The sequence below is a fragment of the Gorilla gorilla genome, chromosome X, assembly GCF_029281585.2.
Source record: "Gorilla gorilla gorilla isolate KB3781 chromosome X, NHGRI_mGorGor1-v2.1_pri, whole genome shotgun sequence".
Lineage (NCBI taxonomy): Eukaryota > Metazoa > Chordata > Mammalia > Primates > Hominidae > Gorilla > Gorilla gorilla.
This window is the reverse complement of record NC_073247.2, coordinates 104,387,271-104,394,265: the sequence shown is the minus strand read 5'-3', so window position 1 is coordinate 104,394,265 and position 6,995 is coordinate 104,387,271. Positions and strand designations below refer to the sequence as shown.

The 6,995-nt window shown below is 33.1% G+C and overlaps 1 pseudogene; it reads left to right on the top strand.

Moving 5' to 3' along the window:
* The first annotated feature begins 3,983 nt into the window (after nt 1–3,983).
* Nucleotides 3,984–4,421, top strand: LOC101145598 (large ribosomal subunit protein uL24-like; annotated as a pseudogene).
* The last annotated feature ends 2,574 nt before the right edge of the window (nt 4,422–6,995 follow it).

The window sequence follows — 6,995 nt, the reverse complement described above, 5'->3', positions numbered from 1 at the left end:
AAAAATGAAGAAACAATGAAGCACACCAACAGGATCTAGAAAATAGCCTCAAAAGGGTAAATATAAGAGCTACTGGACTTAAAGAGGAGGTAGAAAAAGGATAGGGATAGAAAGTTTATTCAAAGTGATAATAAAATACAACCTCTCAAATGTAGAGAAATATATCAATATCCAAGTACAAGAAGGTTATACAACCCCAAGCAGATTTAACCCAAAGAAGACTAATCTCAAAGCTTTTAATACTCTAACTCCTAAAGGTCAAGGAAAAAAATGGTCTTAAAGCAGCCAGAGAAAAGCAACAAATAACATACAATGGAGCTCCAATACATCTGGAAGTATGCTTTACAGTAGAAACCTTACAGGCCAGGAAAGAGTGGCATGACATATTTAAAATGCTGAAGGAAAAAACGTATCCCCTAGAATAGTATATCTGGTGAAATAGCCTTCAAACATGAAAAAGAAATAATAATTTTCCCAGACAAATACAAGATGAAGAATTTAATCAATACAAGACCCATATTACAAGAAATACTCAGAGGAGTACTTCAACTAAATGAATAAAAAACATTAATGAGCAATAAATAATCATCTGATGGCACAAAACTTACTGGTAGTATCAACTACAGAGAAAAACATATAGTATTGTAAAACTGTAACTACTGTAACCGTGGTGTGTAAACTACTCTTATTATATGTAGAAAGACTAAATAAAGAACCAAACAAAAATACCTAAAACAACTTTTCAAGACATAGTACAATAAAATATAAATAGAAAATACAAAAATTTAAAAGGTGAAGGAAAAAGTTAAGGCAAGTTTTTATTAGTTATTGTTTTGCTTGTTGTTTGTTTCTCTATGCAAATATTAAGTTGTTTTTAGGTTAAAATAATGGGCTATAAGACAGTATTTGCAAGTTTCATGGTAACCTCAAACCAAAAAACATACAATGAATACATAAATAATAAAAAGCAAGAAACTAAATTATATCATCAGAGGAAATCATCTTCACTAGAGGAAGACAGGAAAGAATAAAAGGAGAAAAGTTAGACCACAAAACAACCAGAAAATAAATAACAAACTGGCAGGAGTAAGTCTTTACTTATCAATAATAACATTTAATGTAAATGGACTAAACACTCTAATCAAAAGATATAGACTGGCTGAACGGATGAAGAAACAAGATCCATATATCTGTTGTGTAAATGGAGTACATTTCACCTATATAGACACACATAATCTGAAAATTAAAAAATGGAAAATTGTATTCCATGCCAATGCAAACCCCAAAAAAGCAGGAGTTGCTATACTTATATTAGAAAAAAAATAGATTTCAAGACAAAAACTATAAGAATAGACAAAGTAGGTCACTATATAATGATAAAGGGGTCAATTTGGTAAGAGGATATAACAATTTTAAATATATAGTCACCCAACATGGGAACACCCCGATACACAGAAAATATTATTAGAGCTAAAGAAAGAGATAGGCTCCAGTACAACAATAGCTGGAGACTTTGACACCCCCACTTTCAGCACTGGACAGTTCTTCTAGACAGAAAATCAATTAAAAAAATCAGAATCTGTACTATAGAACAAATGGATATAATAGATGTTTACAAGGCATTTTACATAACAGCTGCAGAATACACATGCTTTTCTTCAACACATGGATGACTCTCAAGGATAAACAATATGTTAGGTCACAAAGCAAGTCTTAAAATATTCAAATAATTGAAATAATATCAAGCATCTTCTCTGGCAACAATGGAATAAAACTAGAAATTTATAACGAGAAATTTTTGAAACTATGCCAATACATGAAATTTAAACAATATGCTCCTAAGTGACCAGCAGTTCAATGAAAAAAGAAAGTTAAAAGAATTCTTGAAACAAATTGGAAACAATTGGAAAATCTCAAAGAAAGGGACAAATTGCTAGATACATGCAACTTACCAAGATTTAACCAGAAAGAAATCCAAAACCTGAACAGTCCATTAACAAATAATGAGATCAAATACATAATGAAATGTCTCACAGTAAAGAAAAGCCCAAGGCCTGATGGTTTCACTACTGAATTCTAACAAAAATACAAAGAAAAACTCATATCAATTCTGTTCAAACTATTTTAAAAAATAGAGGACAAGACCAAACTTATTCTATGAGGCCAGTATTACCCCGATACCAAAACTATAAAAAGACACATTAATTAAAGAAAAGCACTGGGCAATATTTCTGATGAATATTGTTGCAAAATTTCTTAACGAAATACTAGCAAACTGAATTCAATAATACCTAAGAAAGTTTATTCATCATGACCAAGTGGGATTTATCCCTGGGATGCAAAGATGTTTAAACATGTACAAATCAACCAATACGATGCATCATATCAACAGAATAAAGGAAAAAATTATATGATTATTTCAATTGATGTGGAAAAAGCATTTGATAAAATTCAACATATCTTCATAATAAAAACCTTCAAACGGTGGAAATTTAAGGAATATACCTCAGCATAATAAAATCCATTATGACAGTGCCACGGCTAGTATAATACTGAATGCATAAAAACTGAAAGCGTTTTCTCTAAGATCTGGAGCACAACAAGGACGTACACTGCCACCATTGTTATTTAAGATAGTACTGAAAGTCCCAGCTAGAGCAATCAGACAAGAGAAAGATATAAAGGGCATTCAAATTGAAAGGAAAGGGTCAAAATACCCTTATTTGCAGATTATATGATCTTGTATTTGGAAAAATCTAAAGACTCCACAAGGAAACTATTAGAAGGGATAAACAAATTCAGTAAAGTTACAGGATACAAAATCAATGTAGAAAAAATGAGTAACATTTCTATATGCCAGTAGTTAACAATGTGAAAAAAAATAACAAAACAAGAAATCCCATTTACAACAGCCACACATAAATACCTAGAAATTAACCAAAGAAGTGAAAGATTCCTATACCAAAAACTATAAAACACTGATAAAAAATTAAGGAGGACACCATAAAATGGAAAATTATTCCATGTTCATGGATTGAAAGAATCAATATTGTTAAAATGTATGCACTACCAAAGCTATCTGCAGATTCAATAGAGCCTGTATCAAAATACAAATTCATTTTTCACAGAACTAGCAAAAACTAATTCTAAAATGTATATGAAGCCACAAAAGACCCAGGATAGCCAAAGGTATGCTGAGGAAAATGAACAAAAATGGAATAATCACATTATCTGATGTCAAATTATAATACAGAACTATAGTAACTAAAATAGTATGGTGCTGGAATGCAGACCAGACACTTAAACCAATGAAACAGACACAAATCCACACACCTACAGTAAAACCATTTTTGACAATGATACCAAGAACATATGCTGAGGGAAAGACAGTCCTTCAATAAATGATGCTGGGAAAACTAGATATCCTTATACAGAATAATAAAACTGGTTAACTATCTCTCACAATGATGTGGTTTGGTTGTGTCCTCACCCAAAATCTCACCTTAAATTTAATCCCCATAATCTGTGTAATCACTAAGTGTGAAGGGCAGGATCAGGTGGAGGTAATCAGATCATGGAGGCATTATCCCCCATGCTGTTCTCATCATAGAGAGTTTCAAGAGGTCTGATGGTTTTATAAGCATCTGGCATTTCCCTTGCTTGCACTCACTCCGTCCTGCTGCCCTGTAAAGAAGGTGCCTGCTTCTCCTTTGCCTTCTACCATGATTGTAAGTTTCCTGAGGCCTCCCTGGCCATGCGGAACTGAGTCAATTAAACCTCTTCCCTTTATAAATTACCCAGTCCCCGGTATTTCTTCATAGCAGTATGAGAATGGAATAATACACACCATATACAAAATCAAACCAAAATGAATTAAAGACTTAAATCTATGATCTCAAACTACATAACTGCTACAAGAAAACTATCAGGAGTGTGTAGTTCTCTTCCCTTTTGCATCCATCACTGAAGAGGGAGTGGCCAAAATGAAGTTTAATCCCTTTGTGATTTCCAACTGAAGCAAGAATCACAAAAGGCATTTCAATGCACCTTCCTACATTCATGGGAAGATTATGTCTTCCCCTCTTTCCAACAAGCTGAAACAGAAGTACAACGGGTGATCCGTGCCCATCCAAAAGGATGATGAAGTTCAGGTTGTATGAGGACACTATAAAGGTCAACAAATTGGCAAAGTAGTCAAGGTTTACAGGAAGAAATATGTTATCTACATTGAACAGGTGCAGCGGGAAAAGGCTAATGGCACAACTGTCCACGTAGCCATTCACCCCAGCAAGGTGGTTATCACTAGGCTAAAACTGGACAAAGACCACAAAAATATCCATGAACAGAAAGCCAAATCTTGTCAAGTAGGAAAGCAAAAGGGCAAATACAAGGAAGAAACAATTGAGAAGATGCAGGAATAAAGTAATCTTATATACAGGCTTTGAATTACAACTTGAAACAAAGAAAAAAAAAAAGAAAACTACCAGGAAAATTTTCCAGGACATTGTTTAGGGCAAAAATTTCTTCAGTAATACTCTATAAGAACAGATAGCCAAAGGAAAAATAGACAAATGGCATCACAACAAGTTAGAAAGTTTCTGCACAGTAAGTGATACAATCAAGAAAGTAAAGAGACAACCCATAGAATGTGAGAAAATATTTGCACACTACCCATTTGACAACAGATTATGAACCAGAATATATAAGGAGCTCAAACAACTCTATATTAAATACTCTAATAATCTGATAAAAAAATGGGCAAAAGATTTGACTAGAAATTTCACGAAAGAAGACATACAAATCACAAGCAGGCACATGAGAAGGTGCTCAACATCATTGATTATCAGATAATTGCAAATCAAAACTGTACTGAGATAACATCTCACCTTAGTTAAAATGAATTACATAAAAAATACAGGCAATAACAAATGCTGATGAGGATGTGGAGATAAGAGAGTTTATAAACTGTTGATGGGAATGTAAATTAGTACAACCACTATGGATAACAGTGTAGAGGTTTCTCAGTAAACTAAAAATTGAGCTACTATATGATCCAGTAATATCACTGCTTGGTATATACGCGAAAATAGCAAATCAGTGTATAAAAGAGATATTTGCCCTTCTATGTTTGTTTCAGTACTATTTACAATAGCTAAGACTTGAAAGCAAACTAAGTGTCCATCAACAGATGAATCGATGAAGAAATTGTGGTACATACACAAAACAGAGTATATTTATCCATAAAAAGGAATAAGATTAAGTCATTTGCAACAAGGTAGATGAAATGGGAGATCATTATGTTAAGTGAATGAAATAAGCCAAGAACAGAAAGACAAACATCACATGTTCTCACTTACTTGTGGGATCTAAAAATGAAAACAATTGAATTTGTACACAGAGATATTATAAGAATGCTTACCAGAGGCTGGGAAGGGTAGTGGAGAGTTGGGAGTTAGGAGGGGAGGTTAATTAGTACAAAAAAGTAGAAAGAATTAATAAGACCTAGTATTTTGTAAGACAAGGTAACTATAGTCAAAAATAATTGTATATTTTTAAATAACTTAATATAATTTGACTCTTTGTAACTGAAAGAATAAATGCTTGAGGGGATGCATACCCCATTCTCCATGACATGCTTATTTCACATTGCATGCCTGTATCAAAACACATCATGTACCCCATGAATATATACACGTACTATGTACCTACAAAATTTTTTTAAAAATTAAAAAATACAGACTGTGGCTGAATAGATGAAAAAACAAGACTTCGTGATCTGTTGCCTACAACAAACACACTTCATCTATTAAGACACACATACTCTAAAAATAAAAGAATGGAAAAATATTTTATTTCAATATAAACCAAAGATGCAGGAGTAATTATATCAGACAAAATAGATTTCAAGACAAAATGTGTAAGACAAGTCCAAGAAAGTCACAATATAATGATAAAAGTGTCAATTCAGTAATAGGATATAACAATTTTAAATATATATATATATATATATATACACACTGAACACTGAAGCACCTGAATGTATAAAGCAAATATTATTAGAGCTAAAGAGAGAGATGGATCCTGATATGATAATATCTGGAAACTTCAACACTTCATTATCAACCTTGAATAGATCTCCCAGACAGAAAATCAGCAAAGAAACGTCCAACTTAATCTGCACTATATGCCAAATTTACCTAACATATATTTATATAACATTTCATTCACATGTGCTGCACAAAACACATTTTTTTCCTTAGCACATTGATCATTCTCAAGGATAGACCATATATTAAGTCACAAAACCAATCTTAAAACATTCAAAAAATTAAATAATATCAAGAAAATAGATTTATTTGGCTTACAATTCTAATGGCTATAAAGTTCAAGATTGGGCATCTGTATTGGTTGATGTCCTCAGATTGCTTCCAGTTATGGTGGAAGTTGAAGGATGGCCAGATTGTGCACAGATCACAGGGTGAGAGAGAAGCAGTGTTGGGAGGCAGGTTCTTTTCAACAACCAGAACTCATAGAATCTAATGGAGCGGGAATTCACTTATTCCTAAAGGAGGGCAGCAATCTATTCACGTGGGACCAGCCACCTTGACAAAAACAGCTCCCATTAGACCCCACCTCCAAAACTGTGAATCAAATTTAAACATAACATTTAGAGAAACAGACATTCAAACCATAGAAATATTATAGACCCTGTGAGACAATGTTACACTATAATGATGATTATCTAATAACTATTATTGACTTGTGTCTTTGTTTTTTGCTACCATAAGAATATAACAGACAGGATAACATATGAAGACATTTATTTCCAAACAGTTCAGAGATTAGGAAGTCCAAGATACAGGAGTTAGTATCTGTTGATGGTGTTTTCACTGCATCATTCTATGGTGGAAGGGCAAAGAGATAATGGGAGAGAGCAAAATATAAACTCGCCCTTTTATAATCAGCAATAAGGCATTCATGAAGGTGGAGTTCTC